Below are 15,074 nucleotides of genomic sequence, written 5' to 3' on the forward strand. Positions count from 1 at the left end.
TGCAAGCAGCACTATCACTTCTGTATGGCTGTAGCAGGTGTTGATCTTATCATGGAGGCAAACTTTCAAATGAAGAAGAGGACTGTATTAGAACAGACATTTAAGTCTCTCATCAGTCTCCTGGCTCAGACCTTCAATGTGTTGGCCCATTTAATTACCCCCCCCAACTAAAAAAGTCTTACTGGGGCTTTTCTTCCTCAACTCTGGAAGGATCCTTCTCATGAACAGCTCTGATTCTTCTTGTAATTCTTACCCCACATTCAGGCGCCATATGTTGGGACACACAGGAGAGTTGTTGGAATTCACAGGAGCCACCTGACAGGGGCTGCTGGAGATCCAAACCAGACCTGCAGAATGGATCTCTTCATTTGAGAGGATGATACAAGGAAAATGAGAGGCAATTGCTGTTCTCTGACCTCTCTGTTGTGTTACCTTTCTCTTCTTCCCTCTGCCTCCAATTTATCTCATTCCTAGTCAGCAACACCTGTGTCAGCAAAGGCTTCTTTGCAACTCCTTCAGATCTTATGATTCAGAGCTGTGCAGACTCTTGGAGAATTGACCTGTCCCTTAACACTTAATGACTTTTTCTTTGATATCATCACATCCGAGTCCATTCACAATCACATCCTCCATCCATGTATTCCCCCTCTCACTGCCCCAATAACAGATAAAGTTTTTAAGAGTTGGTGATATCATTTTCTTATCTTGAGATGTTAACAGTTTAACTTTTGAATAATATATATTTTTCCCCATTTACCTTTCTAAGCTTCTCGAGTCCTGTGTTTGAAGATTTAATTTTCTGTTTAGCTCTGTTTTTTTTTTCAATAGAAAAGATTGAAAGTCTCTTATTTCATTGGAGATCCATCCCCTTCCTAAAAGATGATGCTTGGTCCTGCTAGGTAGTTAATGCTTGGTTGTAACCTCTTTGCTTTCCACAGTATGGTATTATAGGCCTTCAGATATTTTATTGCAGACACTGCCAGATCCTGGATAACCCTGACTGTTGCTTCTTGATATTTGGATTACTTTTGTCTGGCAGCTTGCAGTATTTTTTCCTTGAGATTACAGTTTTGGAATTTTCCAACAATATTCATCACGCTTCTTGTGGGACCTCTTTCTGAAGGTGATTGATGAATTCTTTCAATAACTATTTCCACCTCTTTTTCTAGAATATTAGTTTTCCTTCATGATCTCTTGAAGAATGTTTTCTAGGCACTTTTTTATTTTTTGGTGATGGCCTTCAGGTAGACCAATAATTTTTAATTGTCTATTTTCCAGATCTGCTATTCATTTTTTTTTAATTGCAACTTTTTATTGACAGAATATATGCGTGGGTAATTTTTTACATTATCCCTTGCACTCATTTCTGTTCCAACTTTTCCCTTCCCTTCCTGCTCCCCCTCCCCTAGATGGCAAGCAGTCTTATACATGTTAAATATGTTATAGTATGTCTTAGATACAATATATGTGTGCAGAACTGAACAGTTCTCTTGTTGTACAGGAAGAATTGAATTCAAAAGGTAAAAATAACCTGGGAAGAAAAACAAAAATGCAAACAGTTTACACTCATTTCCCAGTGTTCTTTCTTTGGGTGTAGCTGCTTCTGTTCATCATTGATCAACTGGAACTGAATTAGATCTTCTATTTGTCAAAGAAATCCACTTCCATCAGAATACATCCTCATACAGTATCATTGTTGAAGTATATAATGATCTCCTGGTTCTGCTCATTTCACTTAGCATCAGTTCATGTAAGTCTCTCCAAGCCTCTCTGTATTCATCCTGCTGGTCATTTCTTATCGAACAATAATATTTCATAACATTCATATACGACAATTTACCTGACCATTCTCCAATTGATGGGCATCCGTTCATTTTCCAGTTCTAATGACTACAAACAGGGCCTCCACAAACATTTTGGTACATATAGGACCCTTTCTCTTCTTTAGTATTTCTTTGGGATAAGCCCAGTAGTAGCACTGCTGGATCAAAGGATATGCACAGTTTGATAACATTTTGGACATAATTCCAGATTGCTCTCCAGAATGGTTAGATTTGTTCACAACTCCACCAACAATGCATCAATGTCCCAGTTTTCCTGCATCCCCTCCAACATTTACATTATTTTTTCCTGTCATCTTAGCCATCTGACAGGTGTGTAGTGGTATCTCAGAATTGTCTTAATTTGCATTTCTCTGATCAATAGTGATTTGGAACACTCTTTCACATGAGTGGAAATAGTTTCAATTTCATCATCTGAAAATTGTCTGTTCATATCCTTTGCAGGTCTGCTGTTTTTTTCAATGAGTAATTTTTTTCCCCATTTTTTCATTATTTTTAGTTTGAGTGAGTTCTGATATCTCATAGAGTCATTAGCTTCATTTGCCTTATTCTAGTTTTTAATGTATGATTTTCTTCAGTTAGCTTTTGTATCTGTTTTCATTTAATTAATTCTACTTTCAGATTGGATAAGATGACAGGAAAAAATAATTATTAATGGAATATGATTGGTCTATTAAAAAATGATGAAAAAGTTAATTTTAGAAAGGCTTGAAAAGATTTACATGAACTGATGCTGAGCAAAACAAGCCAAACCAGGTATATTTTGTATAAATAACAACAATGTGCAATGATCAACTATGAAAGACTTGTTTCTTCTCAGTAGTTCAGTTATCCAAGACAATCCCAATAGACTTTGATAAAAATGCCATCTGCATCCAGAAAAATCACTCCTTTTTTCTGTTTTTTTTTCTCCTGTGGTTTTTCCCTTTTTGTTCTGAGTTTTCTCTGCCAGTATAATTCATAAAGCAATGTGTAGTTAAAATATAAATATGTTTTTTTAGAAGGAAATAATGACTTGATGGAATTAGAAAAATATGAAAAGGCTTGGATTCATGAAGGAAGATGTTATCTACTTTTAGAGAAACAGGACAAACAAGAATGTATATATGCATATGTATTTATTATCATTATTATATGTATGTATGTATTGCGTCTGTATGTTTATGTGTGTATAAATATGTATATAAATGCCTATATGTAAGTGTGTGTGTGTGTATGTGTATGTGTGTGTGTGTATGTGTGTTTATCAGTGCTTAATTGTAGCTTCCTTAGGGGAAAGGGGACAAGGAAGTGGGGGGGAAGAATAAAGTAAAAGTATACAACAGAAAATAAAAATTTACAAGGAAGCAAAGAAAAGACAGATAACCCTGTATATAATGTGTAATATTTACTAATATAGATTTCTTAATATAGACATTTATTGCTTTATGTTTTTAATCTTTTCATGTTCTGCTGTGCATATGGCAACACCCCCCAATTTTGTATATAAGTTTAAAATTTAAAAAATTTTGAAAAGAAAAAAAATATTGCTATTACTATATACAATGTTCATTCTGCTCATTTTACACTTTATAATGTCATGCAAGTCCATCCATGTTTTTTTCCTAAGATCATTGAGCTCATCATTTCTTGTTGCATAATAATAATTCATCACATTCATAAATTACAATTTGTTCAGTCTTTACCCAATTGATAGGCATCCTTGTAGTTTCTTTGCCATCATAGAAATGGACTATCAATATTTTTAGAACATACAGATTCTTTTATTTTTCCCTAATCATCTTTGGAAATAAACCTGGTAGTGGCATTGCTGCATGAAAGGATATAAGTAGTTTAGTAACTCCATGTATAATTTCTGATTGTTCTCCAAAATAGTTGGATTAGTTCATAATTTTACCAGTAGTGAATGTGTCCCAATTTTTCCACATCCCCTCCAACATTTGTGGCTTTCCTTTTCAATCATTTTAGCCAATCTGGTAGATGTAAAATGATACCTAAAGATAGTTTTAATTTGCATTTCTCTAATCAATAATAATTTAGAGCATTTTTTCACATGACTATAAATTTTTTTGTTTTCTTTATTGGATTACTTCCTGTTCATGTCCTTTGACCATTATTAATTGCGGAATTACTTGTATTTTTATAGATGTTGATAAAGTCCTTAGCAATTTGAGATATGAGACCTTCATCTGAAAAACTGTCTATAAATTCACCTCCCCCCCCCAACTTTCTGCTTTCCTTCTGATCATGGCTACCTTTATTTGTACAAATATTTTTCTAAATTTAATATAATTAAAATGATCCCTTTTATACCTAATTTTACTCTCTATCACTTGTTTGTTTATAAATTGTTCATTTATCCATAAGTTTGTCTCATGTTCTTTTAATTTTCTTTTTTTTAAATATATATACACACACACACACAGACAGACACACACACGCACACACACACACACACATACATTATTATAGTTTTTTATTTACAAGTTATATACATGGATAATTTTACAACATTGACAATTGCAAAGCTTTTGTTCCAATTTTTCCCCTCCTTCCCCCCATCCCTTCCCCTGATGGCAGGTTGACCAATACATGTTAAGTATGTTAAAGCATATATGTCCTAACAGTTATTTTGCCGTACAAAAAGAATCAGAGTTTGAAATAGTGTACTATTAGCCTATGAAGGAAATAAAAAATACAGGCAGACAAAAATAGAGGGATTGGGAATTCTATGTAATGGTTCATAGTCATCTCCCAAAGTTCTTTCACTGGGTGTAGCTGGTTCAGTTCATTACTGCTCTATTGGAACTGATTTGGTTCATCTCATTACTGAAGATGGCCACGTCCATCAGAATTGATCATCATATAATATTGTTTTTGACGTATATAATGATCTTCTGGCCCTGCTCATTTCATTCGTCCTCAGTTCATGTAAATCTCTCCAGGCCTTTCTGAAATCCTCCTGCTGGTCATTTCTTACCGAACAATAATATTCCATAATATTTCTTACCAAACAATAATATTCCATAATATTTATATACCACGATTTATTCAGCCCTTCTCCAATTGATGGGCATCTGCTCAGTTTCCAGTTTCTGGCCACTACAAAGAGACTTGCCACAAACATTTGTGCACATACAGGTCCCTTTCCCTTCTTTAATATTTCTTTAGGATATAAGCCCAGTAGAAACACTGCTGGATCAAAGAGTATGCACAGTTTGATAACTTTTTGAGCATAGTTCCAAATTGCTCTCCAGAAGCCTGGATGTATTCACAATTCCACCAACAATATTTAATTTTCTTTTAACATATCTTTTTATAAATAGATTATATATCCATTTTGACCTTATCATGGTAAATGATGTTAAGATATTGGTCTATGTCCAGTTTCTGCCACACTGCTTTTTTAGTTTTCCCTACAATTTTACCAAATAAAGAATTCCTATCCCAAAATCTTAAGTCTCTTACACTTTTCAGATGCAAGGTTATTATATTTATTTGCTGCTGTAAATTATAAGTCTGTTCTACTGATCTGACTTTCTATTTCTAAATACTAAATAGCCTTGATAATTACAGTCTTATGGTAAAGTTTAAGATCTGGTTAATTATGATCAATTAATATTTCTCCAATTATTTAAATCTGATCTTATTTGTATAAAAATTTTTAATATAATTTTGTTTATCTGGTTTCTGAGTTAGCTGCTGTATATACTTTTAAGTTCACCCAAATGAACTTCCTTGCCATTCTTAACTTTTCAAATTACATATCCTACTTCTCTACTTGTACAGGTATACAAGCATATCACAATCCTGGGTTCACTTCTTTTGTACTTCTGACTTTTAGACTCTCTAGTTTCCTTAAAAGTTCTTCTTAAATGCCATTTCTTACCTGAGGCCTTACCTGAGCCTTCCAGCTCCCCAGTTACTTGATTTTTTTCCTTATTTTTATATATTGATGCATTCATCTTTTGCCTCCTCCAATAGAATATAAACTCCTTTAGGGCATATACTTTAATTTTTATTTTTATATCACAAATGCCTTATCAATGTTTATTGGTTGGTTGTTTTTGATTGAAACATGATTATTATTCTGCACTGTTTTAATATTGTCAAAAAGAATGATATAAAATGAAAACTTACTGTTACATTTTCAGAGTAAACATTTGCACCTTAGAAATCAGTAAATGCTACAGATCAGGGCTTGAAAGTGTTGAAACACTGTTAAGGAATATTAAACTTGAAAGTGTGTAATGAATGATGTAAGCTAGTTTTAAGTTAACTAAGAAATACGGATTCATATTTGCTCAGATAATTCACATAAAAATTTAAAATAGTGCCTAAAACATTCATATAAATTTGATTTTTAAAATTTTAGTTATTTGCATAACTACATCAATTTTTGACCATTTTATTTTTCTAGTATGAACTTTTCTATTAAACATGAGGACAGAAAGATTATATAACTAACTCCATAAAGCTTTTGAAAGATTTTTATAATTGTGAGTAGTTATCTCTATTTCTGAACAAGGTCATACCAGACATTGCTAACATTCTACTGTCTAGTACATGTTTTAGCTGTTCTCAAAATGATACCATGTGGTCTCGCTATGGTTAGACACGTATCTTTCAGCTGTTCTTATTGAAGTACAATATTTCTTTTTCTTCCTGGAGTTAAGGAATAGCTGGTTGCCCACTGTGTTAAATAAGCTGCTTGGATCAGTTAAATGAGAAAAAAGAAAAAGTCAGGAGAGTTCTGCCATCTCTATTATCCTCCAGTGGGCTGATTTTATGATAATTATAGAATTGCACTTTTCTTTTCATAATTATACTCAACGAAAACCCCATCAAGATTCAATAACTTTGCTAAATGTGAGGTTAATATTGTTCTCCACCAAATTGTGGGCTATACGAAATTCCATGGCACAGATATATTTTTTAATTATGCAATTAGCTACATAAATGATTCTAAAAATTAATTACAATAAGATATTTTTCTAGAAAATAACAAAATTTGCTATTTAGGAAATATGTATCATTAAAAAGAAAGTTGTGTATGTTTGCTTAAAAAATCAATTAATATAAGCAAATATTTATTTATCAAGGTAGGTATATTTGAAATATAATTTAAAGTTATTCAGATTTAAATAATATGCTATTTTCCCCCTCACAAACAATTCTCTAGAATAGCTGTCTAGATAAAATTATAAACTCTAGCACAGCTATTTTTACTTTCTTAAAGGCATGATCACATTTTATAATAATTTTTGCTTGTAAAAGCAGAAAGATTATTACTCTTAAGTTAAAATAGTTTTTGGTTACTAGAGTATTTCTTATTCTTAACTCTTGGGAGGAAGGATATCATTTTATCTCAAGACTTCCATTTAAGTATTTTTCTCTGGGTTTTATAATATGTAAAGAAAGCTCTGTGAAATGTTGGCCATGAAACAAGGTGAAAGGTGGATATTTGAGTTTGACAAGAATCCTGGATGCACAGCATGTTGTCTTAATCTGTTCTATATGCATCTTCTGCAAAACTTTTCCACTAAGCATATTATAATTGTTTTGAAGAGGGAATAATTTTATTCCTGAAACCTGCCATGATACCGTTTGATCTTTCTGAAAGTTTTGGCAAGAGCTTTTAAAATGTTAATTTAAAACTAACTCTAGTTTACTATGAAGAGTGAGTGAGGAAGTAAAAAGAATCAGACATTACCTTTGCTATTGTTTTCTCAAGGGATGGAATTCTTCCACAAAAATCCACTAATACAGTACACTGTCAATCATGAGATGGCTGAAGGCAATGTCTGAAAGCTTCATTTTCACTACAGGAGACTTGATTCAAGTCTTCATGAGACCCACTTCCTAAGGTAAGTGAAAAGGCAGCAAAAGGAGCCAAACAAAACAAAAGGACTGATTGAGGAATTCCCATTTTTGAAAGGACAAGGTGAATAAATAATAAATTGAAACTCAGCAGCAGCTGAAGGCAAGGTCACACATGATACTGCCCAAGAGACTCTAGTCCTTCAGACAGACTCATTTATCTTAACTCTTCTAAATGATTGGAGTTATTCTAACACAATAAGATAGAAAATTAGGACTCTGCTCTGTGTATATCAATATTCTGTTCTACTAATGTTGGATTCTTTTCCAGTACATTATTATATTGGCCAAAGGTCTCCTTGTTTCACTTTTGTATTTAAGGTCATGGAAAACTCATTCAAACTAACTGTTTTGGTTTTTCCTTTTGTTTTTTCAAGACAGGGAATGAAGGAGAAATGAAAATTGATAGCACCTATAAAGAAAGGCTTTATTGAAGAAAGTCAATAGATCAAAAAGATGGGGATAGAGAGTAGGGGAGAAATTTTGCATGGATAATTAATTTTCCAAGTCCAAATAGTTATATAGTTGTAATGGTTGATTCCAATTTTTAAAAATCCTCTATGTTAGTTATTCTTAACCTAGAGATATCAAGGAATACATGAACTTGGGGAAGGAAAAAAATATATCTTTATTTTTACTAACTAAAATTTAATCTAATTTAACTTTAAGTAAAAATTTAGTTTTAAATTATAGTTCAAATTTAGTTTTAATTTAACCTAACTAAAATTTAAACTAAAATTTTCTTCTGTTGTGAATCTTTTTTAAAAAAATTGTTCTGAGAAGATATCCATACGCTTCATAGGATTGTCAAAGGAGTTCATGACATAAAAATAAGTGAAGGAAATTTTTAAGAAATGAGTAGAATACATAATTATCTCCATTCTTAAAAAGTTTAAAGAAAGGAACAAACCATCTGATAAAGTAAAACAACAGCATTAAAAGTTTCAATGTCAGGACAGCCTAACATTCAAACAGCAAATTAAATGTACAAAAATACCTGCAAGGTATTTAGAGGGAAAATGTACTTGAAAGTTTCCTCATTGATAAATTCTCTGCATAGAAAAATGTTTCTTCATATCTCTTCTTAGCTACTGTATCCCAAACATGCACAATATTGTTTTAAATATGCATTCAGGGATAACAATTGATTATTTTAAAATTATCTAAAAATAACAAAATATATATTTTAGGATGTGGTATACCTAAAACTAATAAAATATCAAGAAACCTACAAAGAACTAAAAAGAAAAATAAAATGGACATTTTTAGATTGATTATGAAAACAGATCTTACAACCGGTCTCATTTGGGTAGCACTCCCATACTACTTATTGGCCACCTGTTAGCTCCAGGGAAAGTCATTTTTCATTTTCATATTCTAATAGTAATGGTATGAGATGTTACAAGAATTTATTCTTTACATTCTAAGTCTAAGCATGTCCCATAAACCACTCACTTGTCTATATGCATAATTCATGTTGTTTTTTCTCTTAAATACAAGTTTTACCAACTAGTGAAAGAGTTCCCTCAAACTTATTTTAACATATGCCATTGCAATGCAATGGATGGGGGAAATGAAAGCATTAAAATACATGGTGAAATTTGCCACCAAATTCTATTATTATCTTTTTTCAACTTTTCCAGTCTTCTCTGAAAGTCAATAGAACTTCTTCTTTGAATTAAATTCATTCACCAATAGGTAATATCTACTTATTCATTTAACATTTGTACAATGCCTATTTATTAAGTACCTCTACCATTCTAAGGGCAGCTAAGTATTTTGGTGAATAAAGTCCTGGACCGGGAGTTAGAAAAACTAATTCTTCTGAGTTCAAATCTAGCCTCAGACATTTAACCCTATTCGCCTCAGTTTCCTTATCTGTAAAGGAAAATGGAAATGTCAACCCCCCTCTAGGATCTTTGCAAATAAAACTCCAAATGAAGTAATGAAGACTCAAATATGACTGAATAACAAAACCATCATCATTTTGTTCTAGTCACAGTACTAAGTTCTGGAGAAAGACACCAAAAAAGAAGCTATTTCAATTGTTTATAATCGAAGAATGCAACATTGTTAACAAATTATTGGGTTAAATACATTAAACAGAAGTCCCTTAAAAAAAAAAAAAGGTCTTGTAGCAATTCCATTTCTAAAAATCAGCTAAACTTTTAAACTATTTTACCCATCACTAAGATATTTTAAAAGCACACAGTTAGCCACTTACACAGTTAAGTTTTTACTATTACATTTATTTTCATTCAGTTCTTTTTGGTCTTATATTTCAGCCTTTTTTCCTTTCTTTGATGCAAGCATAACTCCCACTGAGATTAGAAGAAGTTAGGAATGTACATTCCTTGGAGAATACATTCAGCTATGTCTGAGTAATATGTGAAGAAGGTCAGGAAATGCTCACAGATGATATAACTCTAAAAACAGGTCTCAGGATTACTATCAACAGTGTTAGTATGTTATTCTCCTTTTTGGAGTTTTGAAAAAAGAAATCCCTTGCATAAGATCCCCATACTTATAACTAGTAGAAATCTTAGAAGTCATTTAGATCAACATTCTCATTTTCCTGATAAGAAAACTGACACTCAGACAAGTTAAGTGACTTGCCCAAAGTCACAAAGTAAATGTCAAAGAGCCAGAATTTAAATCCTCTATTTCTCTGACTCCAAAAATTTAGGACTCTTTCTGCAGTTGTTTTCAATTGTATTTGCATCTTCATCATGACATTTAGGTTTTAGGTTTTCTTGCCAAGGATACTGGAACATTTTGCCATTTCCTTTTCAACTCATTTTACAGATGAGGAACTGAGGCAAACAGAATTAAATGATTTCCATAGCATCACACAAATAATGAGTATCTGACCTGAACTCAGGAACTTCCTAACTCCAGGCATTCTATCAACTGTAATAGTGGCTAACTGTGGAAGTTAAACATCAGTCCTAATCATTAATAATCCACATTGTACAAAGTGAAAAAGTGAGACTACAGCTAAAAATCATTTACCTCATGCTTAAGTGCCATGGCTTTACAAATACCGTGAAACATAAAAAAATTCAGTCTGACCTGTATGACAACCAATAGCAAGATTGAATAGGAAACAGCTTTCTAATGTAAAGTATATGGAATTTGAAATGAGAAGACCAGAATTTGAAAACTTGTTCTGCCTCAAAGTACCATGGAAGTAACAGTCTCTCTTGAGCCAGTGGAAAACGGGATTGGACTCGTTTTGATGTTTTCTGTCTGTGTGACCTTGGAAAAAAACACTTAACCTCACTGAATCTCAGTTTCCTCATCTGGAAAAGAGGGGATTAGTCTTAATATGACTTTTCATGTCCTTTCCAGAAAATATCTTTTGATATCTTTCATTTTATGGCTTGCATATTTGCTGTCATATCACTGCTATCTCTGATTCCTCACCTGTAAAATAATACCTTTGAATTGGATGTTATCTAAGGTTCTTCTCTGTCAGCAATAATTTTAAAAGCTCAATCAAATTTAGTTCTCAATAATATGTTAGGGTTGTTTTTTTTTTTTCATCGAATTTTAAATAATCAATTCAAATGAATTTGATGACCAATCAGGTTAACTGGACATATAAACATTTGAATGAAAAATTTTATTCGTGGACATATATTTATGAATACCTTAGACAACTGATCCATAGACCTAACTAATCTGCTTATCTTCACCTGGCTGTGTGATGTGGACAAGGCCTAAAGAACAAATACAGAATGCACACCTGAATTTGTGTCGACACAGATAATAAACAAATTCAGCCAAACAACCAGCAAGGTACTTGTGTTGCTCTTGCTGGATATATGATTTTTAAAATGCCTAAATTCTAATCTTATGCCTTCTTGTGACGTAGGGGTGAATATGGATATTCAAAAGCTGTAGTAATAGAAAACACACTTTTGGCAGTTCCCCCAAAGCTGGAAAAAACCTTTGAGGATGAGCCTGGCAACTAACTGTAGACTGTGGTCTGAGGATCAGACTAGCTAAATTCAGAGAAGCTCATCTACAGAAGATTGAATGGAAAGTGAAATACTTTTTTTCCCCCAACCACATTCATAAAGACCAGATATAAAGGCATGGAGAAGTTTTAATATGAGTCTACATATGCCTCAATTTTAATGAAAACTCTATCCCTGGGGATTATAATGCCAAAGTGCTATGAGACATCTCTTATTATGATTAGGAATTGATACTATTTTTACCTTGTAGTTTTGGAAGTATTCTCACAAACAGAAACCATGAATCCTTGAAGTACTGAAATGTTATTATTTCATTATGCATTATGTCCTATCAGTTCACAGAACTGTCATCTTAGCATCAAGAAATTGTATGGAGCCTGTTTAGAATCTACTAGCATAAAAATGGGTCAGAAAACTTTCAGAAAATCAACATTTCCTTTGTTAAAGGCTTCTGGACAGTACACCAATTTACAAGCAACAAGTATTCTTCAAGCATACCTTCTAGCCAGTACTTCCAGTGATCCAGAGCCTAAGTAAACTGAGTTTTACCATAGAAATTGGACCAAACCAGGAATTGATTATTAATAATGACAGCACAAAGGATATGACCAGCTGGAACATTTAGATCAGGAGCAGTATCTAGGGAAGCACTGAAGGTGATTTTCTTCACTATCACTAGTCCATTTTATAGCTAACATTAATTCCCCCACTCCCTACCCCCATCATCTCTGCACTCTGGCAAAACAATTTAGTCGTCAACTATCCTCTTTTGAAACTGATAATGTTTACTGTTCCATTCATTTTCTTTAATCTTTTGGCTTCCTTTAGGAATGATGTCTTTTTTCTCTTCTTTATTTGCAGTAGCACAAATCCTTTTCTAATTCTGTAAAGTCTTAAAGGCTTTCTTTGAGTAGATCCTTTCATCATTTCTAAGTGTTCCACTTTATCCCTTAGTGTTTCTCTAAGGAGATACAAATCATAATGTTTCTCTGAAACTTACAGAAGAAAATTTAAATTCCTTAACTTTGAGTTTGAGCCCTTTCCAAGAGGAGTCTAAACTAGTTTTTTTGCCGAACCCTCTACTCCAGTAAAATAAAAGTATTCATAGAACTCAGGCATTCCATATTTATTTCTACTTGCTCTGCCCACACCATTTCTCCTATGTAGAATGCATTGTTCTCCTCAAATCTCAGCCCCATATCCAAAGCTTTTCAAGGACAAGCTCTAAATTCAATCTTCTTCTTCTATTTCCTCTTTCCATCAACCCTTCTTCTTCCTTTTTCTCTTATCCTTCTTTCACCTTTATTTCCTCCCCCTTTCCCTTCTCCTTTTTCTTTTATCTTCTCTTCTTCTCTTCCTCATTGTTCTCTCTCTCAGTCTCCTCTCTCCCATCTTCTCCCTCTCTCTCTCCCTCTTCCTCTTCTTCTTCCTCTCCCTTCCTCTTCTTCCTTCCTCCCTCCTTCTCATGCCCTCTCTCTCCTTTTTCTCCCTCTCTCTCACTCCCTTCACTTTTTCCTTCTCTTTCCTCCTTTCTCCCCCTCCCTCCTTCTCTTTTTCTCTTTCTCCTTCCTCAGCCACAGGACCTTCTATAAATCAGGCTGTACTATAGAACTCTAAGGGAGTTCTCATTTGTAGTCTAATTTCATCTATGTGCATCAATACTTGTAGCTTTATATTTTCAAGGGTTTTTTTTTTAATCATTATATTCTCATCTATAAATCTCTTTTAAGAGATTTACATGAATAATTGGAGTTTGAACTGAGCCTGGCATATTTTGTATGTAGCTGCCTATGTGAATTTAGATATGACTCTGGATTGTTGGAGAGAATGCTGAAGCATACATTTACATAAGAGATAAAGTTAGGGCCAGACCTTCTTGTGAGACAGATACAGGTAGCTTCAGAGACTCTTTTGTAGAGAGACATGTGATTAGAGAAATCGTCCAAGTATATAGATGGGGAAAGTCTTTGGATACTGCAGACATGTAATAAAGTCGATTCCTCAATGTGTCAATGATTTTTAGCATTCTTTCCTAAAGACTTCAGAGAAAGAATTTATCTTTGGATGAGATTAAATCTCTCTTGAGTTGAATTGACAGCTTATTTCACTCATATCTAAAAAGTTAATTCAGTTTTGTGTAGTCTTTGACATATTATAGCTTGTGTGTGTAACTACCATTTTCTGTTTAATGTTTACTTGAGTAGAGGGACAGATGGAGCCTGGTGTCAGGAAGATCTAAATTCAAATCCAGCCTCAGATAATTACTATATCTATATAACCATGTTTCTTTGCCTTAGTTTCCTCAACTGTAGTTACCTCCTCCCTCTTGTTTTGTGTATCAAATGAGATAATATTTGTAAAGTTCTTAGCCTAGTAACTGAAAATAGTAGGCATAATATGAACTATTGTTGATATCACTACAAATACTTATTGGGAACTTACTAATTCAAAGATTATCCCAATTTTTAATAGTTCCAATTGCTCACCTAGAGCAATTATCCTCTTTTTTTCCCCTGAGGCAGCTGGGGGTAAGTGACTTGCCCAGGGTCTCACAGCTAGGAAGTGTTAAGTGTCTTCTAGTTCTCCTGACTTCAGGGCTGGTGTGTTAATCACTGAACTACCTAGCTTCCCTCAGTTATCCTCTTTTGTCATAATTCTTCCCTCTGCCTCAATACAAAATAAATCTCAACCCTACTCCTCATGATAACATGTCAAATATTAAATAAGAGTTTTATTATTTAAATGATATATAGTCACTTTCACCCATGCTTTCTGGTGCTTGCACTTCATCAATTAGTTCTTCCATCTTAGTTAGAATTTGATCCACAAAAGCTGTTTCCTCTTCTATGGCTAAGATGAAATTGACTACAAGATTAACTAAGAATTTACATGAAAGACTTCTGGAAAGCACAAACACACACACACACACACACACACACACACACACTCAAACATATAATCATACTCTAGCTCTGTGTCTGCCTGCCTGCCTGCCTGTCTGTTTCTCTCTCTCAGACTTATTGGCTTAAACCTATAGAGGTTAAGAGAAGAAAAAATAGGCAAAAATAAATTTCTAATATTACACAAACACAAAACCAAGAACACAATAGGACAGAAAGACCTGCTTGATTGGAACTTCTGAGGAAACTAAGAAGTAGTTTAACATAAAATAAATTTAGAACAACATAATATAAAAAATTACCATAAGCTTCAAAAGATTATGCACCTAAATATAAGAAGTTATATTCCCCTCAAAATAGAAAACAGAAAGAAGTATTTTTCAAACACACTTTTTGGAAATATTTCACAATCAGGAGAGAATAATCAGAGAAAACAAAAAAGACAATTCTGATTTCATAAACTTAAACAG

The sequence above is a fragment of the Sarcophilus harrisii genome, chromosome 4 (genome assembly GCF_902635505.1).
Source record: "Sarcophilus harrisii chromosome 4, mSarHar1.11, whole genome shotgun sequence".
Taxonomy (NCBI): Eukaryota; Metazoa; Chordata; class Mammalia; order Dasyuromorphia; family Dasyuridae; genus Sarcophilus; species Sarcophilus harrisii.